Source organism: Dipodomys spectabilis, unplaced genomic scaffold (genome assembly GCF_019054845.1).
Source record: "Dipodomys spectabilis isolate Male_0828 unplaced genomic scaffold, ASM1905484v1 ptg000247l, whole genome shotgun sequence".
NCBI classification, from domain to species: Eukaryota; Metazoa; Chordata; class Mammalia; order Rodentia; family Heteromyidae; genus Dipodomys; species Dipodomys spectabilis.
The window spans coordinates 2079702-2096971 of record NW_024870924.1 but is presented as its reverse complement, the minus strand read 5'-3'; the positions used below and the strand labels follow the sequence as shown (position 1 = coordinate 2096971).

The window sequence follows — 17270 nt, the reverse complement described above, 5'->3', positions numbered from 1 at the left end:
GGCTCAATTAGTAGAATACTAGCTTTGGAGGTAGGTGGACAGAAAAGACAATTGATCAGTTACAGGGTCCAGCCTCTGAGTTCAAGCCCCAGAACCAGCACAAACTAGACAAACAAGCAAATAAAAGAAACCCCAGGTATTTCTTTGGGACCCTACTTAAAGGAGTACTGGTCTGAGAAGAGGCTGCTTTTGAAGAGGCTGCTTTTGCTGATCATACTCACTGCAATCTGCTTTTTTGGAATCCTTATTGCTATGGAGAACTCAGAACCAGACTAAAGGAATTGATAACTGAATCGTACAACAAGAGAATCAGCTCAGGAGTGAAACATCCATTCATAAGACACGTTAAAGCCTCCATATCTTTGTTTCTTTGCAGTACAATACTTTTAAAACAACATTATTTCTTCTTCTTCTATGCTGGCCTTCAAACGGCACATTGTTTACTTTTGTAATGCTCTCAACTAGAAGTTTACGACAAGTTTATATGAGTAAAGAAGACACTCAAAACAGCCAGTTTCCTTCAAGCCTTCGATTCTTTTCTTGTACAGTAAAAAGGAAAGCAAAAGTTCACTTGAACTTTTAAATTCCTCTATGTTCAATTCCTCTCCTGGGATCAGTTTCCACATCCATTAACAATTACTTTCACTTACTTCCAGTAACAATCTATGGTAATATGTTCTTGATCTTGTTTCTTCCATAGTATCTTTAAACTATCAAGTGTGGCTGAGGATAGGACTATCCAGTTCAGACAAAGAGAACTCGAAGAAGAAAGATAAGGTTTGCAGCAGATGTAGGTGATTTATAATCTTAGACAATCTACTTAAATCTGCTGAAAATTCTCCCCAACCCCAAACTGCCCTCTTTTAAAAGCTTTGTTTGTTTTTTCCCAAGACTGCCCTTCATTAACTATTTAAAATTTTGAGGGATCATATTCATACTCTCTAGAGATGGATGTTTGGTTGTGATTTTTTTTTTTTTTTGCCAGTCATGGGCCTTGAACTCTGGGCCTGGGTGCTGTCCCTCAGCTCTTTAGCTCAAGGCTAGCACTCTACCACTTGAGCCACAGCACCACTTCTGGCTTTTTTCTGCTTATGTGGTGCTGAGGAATCGAACCCAGGGCCTCATGCATGCAAGACAAGCACTCTACCACTGAGCCACCTTCCCAGCCCTGGTTGTGATTTTTATGTGTTTTTGCTTTTTGTGTTTTTTCACTGAATTTCAAAAGGTTGTGCAAGTGTGTTACAATTAAATATATCAAATTGTCCAATGCTCCTGGATCAGAGTCACTCTTTCTATCATTCCTACCCCTTCTCCAAGATTTAGTTCTGATTTAACACTTCCTTTATCGCATGTGTACATTGAGTATTATAGCTGTACTTGCCCCTTGTTCTATTTTTCTTTTTTTATTGTGAAAATACTGTACAGAGTGGTTACAATTGCATGGGCAAGATAAGGAGTATATTTCTTATCAAGTATTGTAGCCTCCGCCTTTGTTTCCCCTTCCCATCCCTTCCCATTCTCCCCCCGCCCCCCACACAATCTTCCTCCCCCCCACCAAATTTGCAATTTTTGTTTTCAACGTAAGTACTTGTACATCTCCCTTGTTCCATTTTTCATTAATTCTATGTCTTTACTATTATTCCTCTCTGGTTTCAAATTCCTAATGGTCATTCTGTTAAACTGTCTGTTGATATTTTGACAGGTTTATATACATTCCATGGAATGTCAATGCTGCATATACTTGAACTGATGTCAGCTTTTATTTCCATAATTCATTCATCTGCAATAACAATTTGCAAGTCTGGAGACGTGAAACACCTAGACATGCTGTTATTCTCATCCATTTGGAAGATTCATCTTTAGTCAACAAGAAAGTTTAAAAATGGCTTAGAATATATTCCTAACTACCAATTTTTATAAATGGCTTTGTACAATAGTGTGTGATTATTTAACTTAACATGGGATAATACTTTATTCTATGTATGAGTTTTGGAAAAAGAAGTAAACTAAAATTTACTACTATAGAGAAATATGATAGAAATAGCAGACAGATTTTATGTCATATCTCTGAAGAGTATCCAAATTCAAGACATAAAGTCATATTTCTTACTATGTTAGACAGATAGGGAAAACATAAAACAACATATGATAAGGCAATTATTTGTGACTTTTTAAAATGTACCTTATTAAGCGATGAAATTTACTTTATTAGCTAACTTTTGGGTTTGAAATATGGGAGGCTGATCTATTTAACACATTTCTGGAAGGTACCTACTGAACAACAAAAGTGGTGGGTTGTACTATTTCTACAGTATAATAAATGGTCGAACCTATTTGGCATTAGTGCTGGGTAAATAAATCAACTCTATTTAACTTCCTCTCTACAATTGAAAAACTTGTAATGTCACTAAATATCATCTAATTGTCAAATGTTATTTTGGAGAATGTGATTTTAAAAAGTTTATTTGAAAAGGAATACATTTTCAGATTAAATGTATGTTAACATTTGTTTGAGTGTGACAACATTTTTATAGCACAGAACCAAGTTGTACTGAAGTACCTGTGTTTTGAAGCACTAAGGAGCTTTTCAATTAATGTTTTTCTGAATTACATTTGACCTCTAAGTCAAGTTTTCCATGACTTGGTAGACCAATTATGGATCTATTCTTCCAGGAACTATTTTTTAACCAATTTATGCTGGACTGAAATCTTTCATTAATCATTAGAGGAGAGGTACTAAAAATAATCTTATGACACTTTGAGATCTTGTTCACTCATAATGGCTGGTCATCTGTAAATTGAAAATTTGAATTACAGTACATTCTCTCAGATTTTGTGATCTCTTCCTTCCTTTTAAGTTGCCTTGAATTTCACAATTGCTTACTGCTAATTTCTGCATCTCAAGATATTTGGGCCCTGAAATATAGGAAATGAGAAATTGAGATGGGTCTTGAATTATTTTCTGTTTCCATGATGCATGAGAAGCAGAGTAAAATCCCTTATAGATTAGAGGAAAACATTGTTTTTTACCATGTGAATTCAGAAGATCAAGAACACTTACAAGGTATCACAAATTTATACCGAAGACATGGTACTGATAACTTTTATATTCTAAAATATTTTCTAAACCTAATTATTCATATTCCAATTGTATTTATTGTAATAAATAAATATCAATTTGCCAAATTATCAACTAATTCTAGTAAGTTTCACTGTGTGAAGTATGAAATCAGCACATATAAATATAAAATAGATAACTATGTATAATATAATAAAAAGGCACATGTTTTGCATTGTTCTGTTGTGGTTAGGGTTTCAAAGGCAACTATGTTTCAAAATATTATTCTTTTTTCTCTAACTTAGTGTTTGATAGGGTTAGACCTAAAGCTTTACCATTTGTAAATTTATAACCTGGAAGCAAGAGGAAACATGGTGATTAAAACATTAACAATTTAAGGCCTAATAATGAGGAGAAACATAGGGACTTCCACTGCAACTATGAAAATATTTGATGATAGAAAGGCAGTAGTGTAATTCCTGCATGGTTGGATGGTAGACAGGCCAGGACATTAGGTAATAAATGCATATGAACAGTTTATTCTCCCCCTTGTCTTTAGCTACTTTTGAAATGGTAGGTAAAATAAACAATTATATTTTGATAAATACGTTCTAGTCTGAACAGTTCTGTCTGAAATGTTCATCTCTCTATGATCCCTTGTAACTAAGATTTGTTTTGTTCAAGTCAGACAATCTAGGGTGTCAGGGTAAGATATTCTGGTTGGTCTGCTCCTACATGGAAGAAGGGTAAAGAGTCAGGGAGATATTTGTGCCTGTAAGACCTCATTTGGGAAAATTTCAGCTGTAGAGGTTTAGAAGTAGCTCTTAATCAAGGCTTACTTTCAATCCATTAGCTCCACAAAGGTAACTCAGTTGGATAAATAAGTACTTGAAAAAGCCATCACCTTTGGACCTAGCTATAAATTTTTGAAATTACAATCAAATCCCAAATGAAAAAGACTTAAAATAATTATTGACACAAAATATTTCAAATGTGAGCAAGCGACTGAACAATATAATTTTTTCCAGTATTCACAGAATTTTAGGGAAATAAGATCAATCGCATTGTTAGGAACAATAAGGTTTCCTTGTTACAAATAGGCACCCAAGGATATAAGCCTGTTTAAAGATTGCATCATTAACTACTTAAATTTAGAGGACACTACATGCTTCAGCAACACGTATACCCAAATTAAAATACAGAGGTTAACATGGCACTTGCACAAGGATGATATGAAAATTTGTGAAGTATTCCATATTTTTCATTCTTCAGATTCAAGAAATGAAAAACAGTTATTAAAAAGCTGATTACAAAATTACAAATGTAATAATACATGTAATTCATATAATTAAAAGTTAGTTTGACCTCAGTGTATAAAATCTTCACCTTAGAAAGGCCTTTACATAGCATAACCTTTACAAAACTGTTGAAAATAGACAACTTTGTCACTTTCTCCCAAAGAAATAAAATAGTATAAGGACCTAGGAAAAAAAAGAATCTTAAAATGTTTCTATCTGGAATGCAATCTGAAAGGACATACTAATGAACCTATATATTATAAAACAATGTAGAATTTAGAGTATAACTAGGAGAGAATAAAAAAAGATTATGGACATTATACAAACATAGATTATAGAATATTTTTAAATAGACTATTTTCAGACAATGACCAGAATTACTTCAGTTTCTCTACTACTCATTTCAAAAGATAAGTTAAAATTATTTCTGATTAAAAAATAACCAACTCTGCAGAAATCATTATAGATGTATATAAAAACTCTTGAATATATTTTGACATCAAATTCAGGCAATTCACTTGGAAGTATTCCACAGAATCCATGAATTTTTACAGTAAGAGATTGTTGTTGCCAGGTGCCAGTAGCCATGCCTATAATCCTAGCTACACAAGAGGCTGAGATCTGAGGATCTCGGTTCAAAGCCAGCCCGAGCAGGAAAGTCCGTGAGATTCTTATCTCCAATAAACCACTAGAAAACTGGAAGTGGAGCTGTGGTGCAAGCGGTAGAGCACTCTCTTTCAGGCGAAGAGCGCAGGTATAGCACCCAGGCCCAGACTTCAAGCCCCACAACCAACCAAATAAAAAAAAAAAAACCAACAACAACGAGATTTCTTTTATTTAGATTGTGAAAATATTTTGTAAGGACATAAAAGGATGGACTGTCATTTTTGAAAATTAAGAAACTTAACCAAACCATTAGGACTGAGGAGAACAATTTGTACAGCCTTCCACAACTTCAAAGATGTAGTGATACATACTTTTCCTTTTGGCCATATCAAATGCAGTTTCTTCCAAGTTGTTCTTCAGGCCTGGATTGACATAAGGGTTCAACAGAAGGAGATCCAAAGTATCTTTGCTATCTCAATTCTCAGCATCAAGATGCAAGGGGGTCAAGGGGCCTTTAGTTTTGGCATTGGTATCTGCATCATGATGAAGTAAAAAAGAAGCCACACTGGTATTATTCCATATATATGCATTGTGCTGGGGTGTCCAGCCATCTACAGTTACTGCATCTGTCGCTGAGCCACCAACTCATGGACAATGTCTAAGTGTCCACTGTAGGCTTCCTGATGAAGTTGGGTATATTCATCGTCATCCCTAGTATTCACATGAGTGGCCTTTTAGGAAAGTAGTCTCCACACTGTAGTAAGCTGATTATTTTCAGCAGCCCAAAGAAAAAATTTGTTTGGATCCTTCTCCATTTAATTCTTGCAATTGATATCATTCCTCACTTGTTCATCTTGTTCCTCATTTTCATCATAATTGCCTAACCAGAGACTTTGAATGCCAATGGGAATAAGGTGTCCATGTATTTCCCTACATAGATTGAACTGGTCAGAAATATCCAGTGAATTTTCTGCATATGTTTTTTCACCATGATTTCTATTCTCTTTTTCCATTATTACTACTCAAAATTATTCTAACTTGAGAGTAGGGAATTTATGGAGAGCAGAGGAAAGATGTTCCTCAATATTAAAAGGTACAGACTCAAAATGAGGACCATGGGTGTCTTTATGTGCAGCTTATTCTAGGAATTAGAAAACATGAAATAATGACTTCTATAAAAATGATCTGGGAAATGTCAAAGCAGAAAGTGAAATGAGGAAACCAAAAACATAAAAGCAAAATAAATTAGGATAATTATGTAACAATAATATTATGCTGATTCTGAACTGCTGTTTGTTTATTTGTTTTTGGGTCCGGGCGTGGGGCCTGAACTCTGGGCTTGGGCACTGTCCCTCAGCTCAAGGCTAGCGCTCTACCACTTGAGCCACAGTGCCACTTCTGGCTTTTTTCTTTTTGCTTATGTGATGCTGAGGAATAGAACCCAAGGCCTCAGGCATGCAAGGCAAGCACTCTACCACTGAGCCACCTTCCCAGCCCGAACTATTGTTTTGATTATATTCTCTAAGAAGAAAAAGCGAGAATAGATAGCAAAGGACTACTAATATGTTTTGAATTCTCATTAAGCACCTTCAATCACCAAAATCACATGAAAACAATAGACAGGCCTACTTTATTAGATGAAAACAAGTGTCTTTAAAAAAAAAAAAACAAAAGAATTTAAGTAGTCATGCAAAGGACTTCGATTTTACTACAGCACTATACATTTTTTTATAATGTTGAGTAACAATAAATATTGGATCCATTAGAAAGCTCTTAAAGCTTATATGTTCAATAGTAAGTTCTCTTACACTATATCATGATATTTTTTGCAAATGATCTTACGAAGAAATTTACATTACAAACTTGAATTTCTGACAGAACAATATCATCACTGCACATCTTGCTTTTATCATCTACGTTTTAAATTACTATTTAAATATGTGCATTAGATAAGCATAAAAGAATAATAGAAGCCACGCTGATGGCTCATGTCTTTAATCCTAGCTAATCAGAAAGATGAAATCTTATGATTGAGGTTTGAAACCAGACCAAGAAACAAAAAGTCCAGGGGCTGGGAAGGTGGCTCAGTGGTAGAGCTCTTGCCTTGAATGCATGAGGCTCTGTGTTTGATTCCCCAGCACCACATAAGCAAAAAGAAAAAAAGCCAGAAGTGGCACAGTGGCTCAAGTAGAGCGCTAGCCTTAAGCTGAAGAGGTGAGGGACAGCACACATACCCAGAGTTCAGGCCCCAAGACCGGACCCACACTCCAAAAAAAGAAAAAATTAAAAAAATCCATTAGATTCTGATTTGAAGGTAACCAGCAAAAGCTAGAAATGGTACTGTGGTACAAGCGGTAAAATGCTAGCCTTGAGAAAGCTAAAACAAAAAAAAACCAACAAATTCTGGGACAGAGCCAGGCCCTAAGTTCAAGCCTTAGTATTAGCACCAAACAAATGAATGAATTACTTAATTAAAATAAATTAAGTGGTCACATGTGGCGAGGCAAGTAAAATGTAACACCCGTGGTGACGGGATTGTGTATTATTTTGTAATGAGGTAAATTATCATTTGTCCTAATCACTAATATTTTATTTGAACTTTTTTGTACAATAAACCCTGAATTTAGCATGCCTGTATATGTGTGTGTGTACATGTGCACACATGTGTGTATGTGTATATGTACGTGTGTGCTGTTGCAATGTTGCTTGCCATTGTGAACAAGTTGAGGCTGAAAAGATCTAACTGTGTTGCAATATTTTATTTATCAGTATCTGTCATGTCATTTCTATGGAACCACCCTTCTGTACATTTTAGTTGTCAAATAATAACATCATCATAATCAAAGCATTTACAACATTAAGTTAGATAAAAGAGACCGCTTTCAGCACTTATTATATGTTAGGTGAGAAGATACAGACATAATTAGGTAGTAAGTTATTGGTGTAAGCTGATTGTCAGTACAAAATATGTATTTGATCTCTTAAATTTTTTATACATTTAAGATATACTCATGAAGTGGGTTTGACTGACTTGACCAAACAAGTATTACTCTCTGGTTATTCCTGTGAAACACAAGGTCGATAAACTCTTTCCAGATTTCTGTTGAAAATAACTTTCTTAGTAAGATCATATCTATTCTAAGAGATAATCAACTCCATATTACATTTGAATATTCCATCTTATTGCCTGAAAATCAGTATTGTGGATATGCTTGTTAGATATTCCTTTCAAAAACAAACAAACAAAATCATGTGTCATCTCCAAATGGTGGATGTATTTGAAGTTGTTTTGTACATGCAAAGGGATCTTCACGAATGGCTCTTTTGTGGGATTAACTATTGCAACTTTAACAAATAAGGCTTTTTAAATATCTTTTCCAATATAAATAACATCCCAGAGCGAGTCCTAAATTTCTGAAAAAATTTTGACTATTTAAGTATTATTTCAGTTCATTGACTGTAGAGCTGAAGACATTTCGAAATAAATATTGTTAAGATCTGAAAATGTAAGTAGGTATATAGGCTTTTTATGCATCATTTTATGAAAACCCAATTTTTATGAAAGTAAATGAAATAGAATAATAGAATGTAAGTGAATTTCATAAGCTAATTATTAGTATAACTTTGTTTTCTATTAACACAGTCCTTTGAATATAGATGATGCAGTTAAATTATTTCCTTTGTGTCTCTTAACTTTAGTTAGTTTTAGAATCTGTATACGTAGAAGAGTGAATTTGTAGTATAAATAAAGGTCTTTAAAATGATTAGGATTAATCTTGTGTTTTGTGTCCTACGCCCAAGAAAATAAGTTATTTTCAAGTGTTAATAGTTTATCATTATCATTATCATAACACATTTTGAAAAAATGCAGTAGTATTGATGTCTTTTTAAACCAATTGTATTCACAAGTTGGAGAGTCTTAAATTCATATGTAAGTCTTGGTGTCTATGAGTTTTAACCTCTTGTTCCTAACATTAATGATAGGCCAGACTGCATTTTGGGGTATATGAAACGTAAAATATTTATCTGGGTTCAAATGTGATTTTTATATCAGTCTTGCTTTAAGAACATTTTAAAGTAATACATTTCTCTCAAAATGTTGGGTGTAAAAGCAATCAAAATACATCTAATGGTAAACAACTTAGGTGAGCAATGTGGAAATGATTGTTTCCATAAGATCTGCAGTCTGTTTCCAACAGGATTTGGCAGGTCGTTCTTTCACTATGACTGTGTTAAACAGAGATGTGGTCCCCAGGCAGTGCAGAGTTCAGTCATGGGATAGTATATGATTTCTACTATTTTGAGCGAGAAATCAAGAATGTTATAGTTGAGCAGTTCCTTTCGCCAGGGAAGTATAAATTGATTATGAACTTAGAGTTTTCATATTACAGTTACTTATTTTCTTTTTTTTTGGTCAGTCATGGGGCTTGAACTCTGGGCTTTGGCAGTGTCCCTGTGCTCTTCCACTCAAGGTGAACGCTCTGCCTCTTGAGCCACAGTGCCACTTCCAGTTTACTAGTGGTTTATTAGAGATAAGAGTCTCACAGTCTTTCCTGTCCGGGCTGGCTTTGAACTGTGATCCTCAGATCTCAGCCCCCTGACTAGCTTGGATTTCAGACGTGAGCCACCGGCATCTACCTGTTACCTATTTCCTAACAAAGTTAAAGGGATATATTATTAGAGTGTGCCCAACAATTTTGGGCAATTTTCTTAGAATTAGTAGATTGAGCGCTGGTATTTTAGTCATAAAATAGAATGAGTTTATTTGATATGGTGGGAATGAGCCACATGCTAACACTTAACATGTGTGCAATGTTGTAATAGTAATTCCAACTCAGAAGTCTTCAATATCATCATCTGAGAATTAAAAATAGAAGTAGTTCCATTTTATGGTAATATTGTGAGTATTAAATTAGATATCATAGGTAAAGTGCTTGGAAAAACAAGCAGTATTTGATACTTTCTAATTGTTATTTTATCATGTGATGATTCTAATATTTTTACTGTGATTTTTATATTGTGTCTATTTAGGATATGCAATGTGCTGAATTGATATTCATTGCATTGTGAGAAAAATACCTGCAGGTAAAATTTCTGAGGAGGAAATTATTATATTGACTCATGGTTTAAGAGAACACAGTTTAAGATCAGATATCTCCATTGTTTTTAATTATATTCTTATTAAATAGTTGTATGAAGGAATTTCCCTTCAACAAATCAGTTTATAAGTACAATGGATCGTTAAATAACTTTCCCACACACTTCCAAACCTCACCCCACTTTATTTTTTCTAGTTTCATACTATCTGCATTGAATATTATGCCTTCATTGTCTTCCTTCATAGCTCTCTTTATTCCTTCCCTTTGACTTCCCCTCACACCTTCCAAGTGATAGTTTTCTGATATTCATTTTGTAGGATTAAAAGTTCCATTTTATAAGAAAATAAACCTTTTAACTAATCCTCAGCAAATATCATGGGTTGGTTAATACTGTTGTCTAAACTTGCATAAATTTTGGCTTCAAAATACACGACGGAACATGGGTCCTTTGTGTGACTGGTTCTGAATTAACTTACTTAACATATTTTTAGATCTATCTATTTCATCACAAATGATTTAACAGTCTTTATAATGGATGGGTGCAATTCAATTGTGTATATGTTCTACACATTCTCCAACCCTCCATCCGCCAAAAGGCATCTGGACTGTTTCCATAACTTGGCTATGGTGAATCATGCAGCAGTGAACATGATTGTGAAAGTGATTTTATTGTAATCTTTTGGAAGAATTCATCCCTATCTTTTTGGGAGCAATCCTCTAGCCAATTTTACAGAATATGCACATCCCTCCCTTCATCTCCATCACAACGTGTTGCAAGTCTTCAAAAACAAACTAACCCCTAATGGTCTCAATAAGCTAAAACCACACAGTGCCCATATTTTTCAATACATTTTTTTCATAATTGTACACATAATTTAGTGAGAACCTTTGATGTACTTTCCTAATGTGGGAATGAGGGACATGACAATAGACTAAAAGTAAGAAATATGCAATGTAATTGCCTATTATCATATTTAAAATCTTTTTCAGCTCTAATTCATAGACCCACTATTATTTTAATCTTTATTTGATTGCTTCATCTATCTCCTAAATTATAACAGGTGATTTAAATACAAAGGCAAAAAAGTGTAGTTTGATTTTGACACTCATGTGTGAGGATCCATGATATGGGCAATACATGGATTGAAATTAATAGCCATTATTTGTTTTGTTAAAGTAAAATTGGTTTTCCCAAACTGATTCTTGCAATGCATATTCAATTCAACAAGAAACATTTGACAAATCCTTGTTTTATTCATCATTAACTTTTGTTTCCATTTTATTTTATAACGAATGATAATTTCATAAACCTACTATAGATACAAAAATATATTAAATATTTCTATCTGAGGATAGGAAGGTGGCTCAGTGTTGAAGCGCTTGCCTTGCATGCATGAGGCCCTGGGTTCAATTCCTCAGCACCACATAAGCAAAAAAAGGAAAAAGCTGGAAGTGGCCCTGTGGCTCAAGTGGTAGAGCTAGCCTTGAGCTGAAGAGCTGACGAACAGCATCCAGGCCCAGAGTTCAGGCCCCACGACCAAAATTATTTATATCTGTATGCATTGATATATACATACACACATATATTATACATGTTATAATGCTAATTTATAACTTCTGTAACAATTTTCTAAATTATAAAAACATCAATGGCTCATGCCTGGAATCCTGGTTACTCAGGAGGCTGAGATATAATGATCATAGTTTGAAGCCATCCTGGGCAGGAAAGTCCAAGAGCCTCTTATCTCCAAACAACTAAAAGAAAATCAGAATTGGAACTGTGCTCAAAAGAGTAGAGTGGTAGCTTAGAGAGAAAAAGCTCAGGGACATCACTCAGGCTCTTAGTTCAAGAACTACAATCTACCCTAAAAAGTCTATTTAATTTACCCCTGTGTAAATAGAGTATTTCCATCACCCATATTCACATCCATTTTCATTTGCAAGGTAACACTATTATGTATGGAGTAGCACATACATTATCACTTAAGTAGAAAGCATTGCAACATGGGTTCATTCTATCTCTTTCATGGATTTTAGTCCACCCAAATACTCAAATTTTACAATTATTCCATTAAAGTCATAGATTTTTTCTTTAATACCCATAATATTAGAGCTTGAATTGAGTGTCTTGTGTCTCATAAATGGGTGTTCTTACCACTTTGTCATGCCCCAACCCTAAATGATCCTGATTAATTTTCAGATAGAATCTGGCTTCCTACTTGTGTGTAATCGTGAGCTCAGCCCACTTGATGTTATTCTTCCTGGAATTTAGAATAACAGATGCCTGGAATTGTGTACAGATCTTTCTACCCAGTCTGGACTTTAACCACTATCCTCACAACAGTACACTCTCATATAGTCAGGATTTTCATAAGCTTATCATAGCTGATTTTTTAAAAAATCTTTGCATTTCCTGCAGGTTCTTAAGTACTGAATTAATTTGTGGTTTGGGGGGGGGTTGTTTTCTTTCATTTGAATGTATGTGTTGAGTTTTTCTTCACTTTTCCTTTTGTTTCTTTCACGCAAGTTCTTACCTAAAGTGCTGAGAAGCCAATTCTTCTTTCGCAAGATAGTGAAGGTGAACATTACTTAGTCCAAAGCAATTTCAGTAATATTTAAACACCTTCATATTTATTAATGGTATACAAATGCTAAGTTGCTGAGAAAAGTCTTTTTATTTTCACAGTTGTCTTTGGGATACACAGACAGATCATGAATTATATGAAGATAATAAAACTACAGATGCTTGCCTGGAGGAGAAAAACCTATCATTAATTGTTTGACAGTGGCTTCCCTTCTCATGAAAGAAATATGTTGCTTTATGCAGGATTTCTCAAAATCAAATTGCTAGGAAGAACCTAAGCAATCATCTAACACTACCGAGTTGAAGGAGATGATTTGACCTCCTGAATAATTGACATTTGGATCAAATAAAAGCAGGCTTCCAAAAAGAGAGTACACTTTAGAAAAACGTAACGAGTTGTATGTAAACTGGTGCTTAGTTGGTTTTGTTAATTTGTGAACTAATACAGGGAAATAAATTACAGCAAGGTTAAAAATTAAAGAACTCTGTATTGAAATACATATTTGTGTGTATGTGTGTGAGTATGTGCACGTGCCTGTACACACATGTGCATGTGCGTGTTCTCATGCATGCAGTCATCATTCTTGTGGCTTGATAGTGCCTGGGCATTATGCCTAAGCTTCTGTGCCCCAGGATATTGCTCTACCACTTGAGCCATTGCTTCACTTCTGGTTTTTTGGAGATAATCGCATGTATTTTCATGATGGGACTGGCTTTGAACAGTGCTCTTCAGATCTCAGCCTCTCAAGTAGCTAGCTAAGCTGATTCAGCCTCTAAGTAGCTAGTTAAAATTCTGCCTGTCCACTAGGCTTCACTGCTCTTTTATTCTTTTCTTGAGGTAATCACAAGTCTAAGTCATGTATATGTCTAATTGCTTTAAAAATATTGTTACTGCTTTGCATCAGAGGTTCCCATCTGTACTCTTAACTATTGAGGAGGCTTGAGAACAGAACCCAGGACAAATTTTAGTGGACTTCTTTTTCAATCTATAGCTGGGTTCATTGTATCATTTCCACCATCCTGCACTATCCTAGAGACTCAGATGGGAAGGACTGCAGGATCCAGGCCAGCCAAGGTAGGAAACTAGACAAGTTGGTGTGCAACTCTGATGCCATTGATGATATGAAGGCACAAAGGACAGATCAGGTTCATGTTCTTGTGGAAAGGGAACCACTATCTTAATATTAACCACTGATATTATGCCATCCTAGCAAGAACAATATCCCAAGTGGAAATCCCCACAATTTACTAAAACCAAAATAAGTATATACATTTTCATCCAAAACTTAGTACAATCTGTTGTTTGCTCTAAAATCATCTTTATCTCATTATCATATAATGTGACAGAATAGTTTCTTCATTAAACTTATTATATATTTAAAAGACCTAGAAAATTTTTTCTCTTATTAAGTGCAAACGAATGTCAAATTGCCTCATTTCGTACATATTTGTCTAACACTGAAAATTAATCTAATGTTTATTATAGTAATATATTCTGATTTATTACTTTACTTTGTAACAGTTTTTAAACTTTTTTCTTCTCTGCTGAAATTTAAGTATTTAAATATTATCACCAACGTATATTCCTTGAGTACGTGGGACAGTTTCTTACAAAGTTTTTAACCAATATCTTCTAAGAATTTTAATAGGTATATTATTTGGTTTATTTTTAATTTCTATTTAATTTTATTGTAAAGGTGATGTACACAGGGGTTACAGTGACTTAAGTAAGGTTATGAGTACATTTCTTATGGAAAGAACATTGTTATCCCCTCATCGATTTTTTTTTTGTATACTCAAACAACTTCTGATGCTGTTGCTGTTGCTGTTGCTATTGATCAATGGGTACTTTTGCTTTTTTTGTTCATGCGTTTTTATTATAAAATTTATATACAGAGGGTTTACAGTTACTTAAGTCAACTAAGTGTACACTTCATTTTATTTTCTAAATTTCAAATTTTGAACTTAATTACTTATTTTCTTTTGTTTCTTTAATGTAATTTTTCAGAGTGGTAGGATTAGTTGATTTAATTTTGCATGATTTTTACACATGTAAATTATTCAGACACATATATTTTGCTTTAAAAATATTTAACATGTGAATATTTAAAATTATTTTCTTAATTTTTATATGGTCAGTGAATTTAAATAAATTTATTTTCTTATAGTTCTAAACATATTTTTCCAGGTAACAAATACTTACTGTATTTTCAAAAAGCACATACTTTATTAAGAAAGGCTTCATTACCTGGTCACTTTTTTGTAAATATTTGTACTTGAATTAAAAATGTTTAAGATAGGCATGGTGACTTGGGGCTTCCATTTTCTAGCTCTGGTAGGAACTGCAAATAGGGTTTGTAATTCGGGAAAGCCTGAGAAACTATGAGACCTTATTATAAAAATATCCAGAGTGAAATGATTAGAGATATAGCCATTCATAGCGGGATGTAGAGTGCATGGATATCATATTCTAAATCTTGAGTTAAAACAACAGTAACATCAATGTTTTGTCAAAATAAAAGCATATATGTTTCACAATGTTTATTATTTAAAACTTGTCTGCGAAGATTCTCATGTCTTCTATTTCTTAATTTTCAATTTACTTAATCCATAACAATCCAAGTATGTTGTGATTATTTTATTTCTACTACTTTTAAATATTATGAGCAATGTTTTGATTTCATATATTAACCTACTTTTACTATTTGTAAAAATTTTCTCTGTTTAATATGAAAATATCAATATTCCAAATGAATGGATGTGGTGTGTATGTGTGTGTGTGTTTATGTGGTTTCTATGTGTGTGTGCTTTCTGTGTACTTTGTAATGCTTGGGAGATCACACCATTGTTTCACATATGCCAGGCCAAGGTTTTACCACTGAACATATTGTCTAGTTAGAATGTAAATAGTTTTTTAAATTATGACTTTTAAATTTTCTTTGCTAGTATGTTTTTTCAAAGTAATATATAATGAAATGTGTACCATATTCTATCCACGATAGCAATTTTTATTGTTATTTTAGTGTTACTTAGAATATTTCCATTGCCTTTCCACTTAAAAACTCTTGTGTTTGTTATTGATAAAGGTTTTACTTTGCTTATTTTCTCTCTTCATTGAATTTGCCTTCAGAGTTTACCTATTCTTTCTCTTATTTATTAGGAAATTAATTATCATATTCCTATTGCAATATCTTTACATTGTAAGAGGTCTATACAATGCTTTATTTTCTATTTTATTTTTTCCCACCTTTTCTGACTCTCAGTACACACTATTTTGTGTATTAAAAAAAAAAACTTGATTCAGGACACATCGATTATTTTCCTCCTTCTCTTCTCTGAAGTCTTTCTGTTTTTTGAAACACAATACCAATGACATACAGCTCCTATGTGGTCCATCATCCTATTCCCTCTCACTCTCCTCTGTAGTACATCTCAAGTCGTTATCATTCAGATTTATTAGGCTATAGTATTATCTAAATCTTAACTCATTCCTAAATTAGTTTTAGTTGCTTCTAGCATTCCATAAAGACATTTTTCTATATATAATATCTGGGGTCTTGTGTTTTCACAAGGTGAAAAATATGAGTGATTATCAAACATGTAGATATCTCTACAGAATATTGGTCCACTTGCTCAATGAACTCCTATATAAATTCAAGGAATGTAGGTCAGTTAGAACAATCTTGAAAAATGGTGTAGCTTGAGCCCTCATATTAGATTTGAATTTTATTACCATGTTTAGTAGTGAAGAAAACATATCTCTACTATAAGAATAGACACATATGTCCAACCTTTCTTTAATTTGTTGTGTTTCTGGGTCTCTATTAAGAAAATGTTGGCCTGTACCAACAAGACCTAGGGTTTCTCCTGCTCGATCCTGTAATGTTTTCAGATTGTCCGCTTTTACTCTGAGGCCTTTGATCCATTTGGAGTTGATTCTGGTGCAGGGTGATATATAAGGGTCTAGCTTCATTTTTCTCCAAGTAGTTAACCAATTTAGTAAGCACCATTTACTGAAGAGGTTGTTTTTCTTCCATTCTTTTTTTAGCTCCCTTATCAAAGATTAGATGGCTATAGGTCTGTAGGTACATTTCTGGATTTTCATTTCTATTCCATTGGTCCTGAGGTCAGTTCTTGTGCCAGTACAAAGTTGTTTTGATTACTATGTCTTTATAGTGAAGTTTGAAATTTGGTATTGATATTCCTCCAGCAGTGTTCTTTCCTGTTGAGGATCATTTTTGATATTCAGGGTCTTTTATTGTTCCATATGAATTTTTGCATTGCCTCTTCTATTTCCTTGAAGAATGAGGATGGAATTTTGATAGGTATCGCATTGAATTTGTAGATAGCCTTGGAAGTATTGCCATTTTCACTATGTTGATCTTTCTAATCCAGAAGCGTAGGAGTTTTTTCCCCTTTCTAAGTTCTGTTTGGATTTCCTTTTTCAAATTTTTTAAGTTTTCATCATAGAGGTCCAGAGCTTCTGCAAGGCAAAGGACATAACTAGCAAGATCAATAGAAAGCCCACGGATTGGGAGAAGGTCTTCACTAGCCATACAACGGACAAGGGTCACATATCGAAAATATACCTGGAATTCAAAAAAATTAAATCCCCCAACAACAAA

General features: G+C 33.9%; 1 pseudogene; it reads left to right on the top strand.

The window, feature by feature from the left end:
• The first annotated feature begins 4223 nt into the window (after nucleotides 1-4223).
• On the top strand, nucleotides 4224-4320 carry LOC122124802 (annotated as a pseudogene).
• The last annotated feature ends 12950 nt before the right edge of the window (nucleotides 4321-17270 follow it).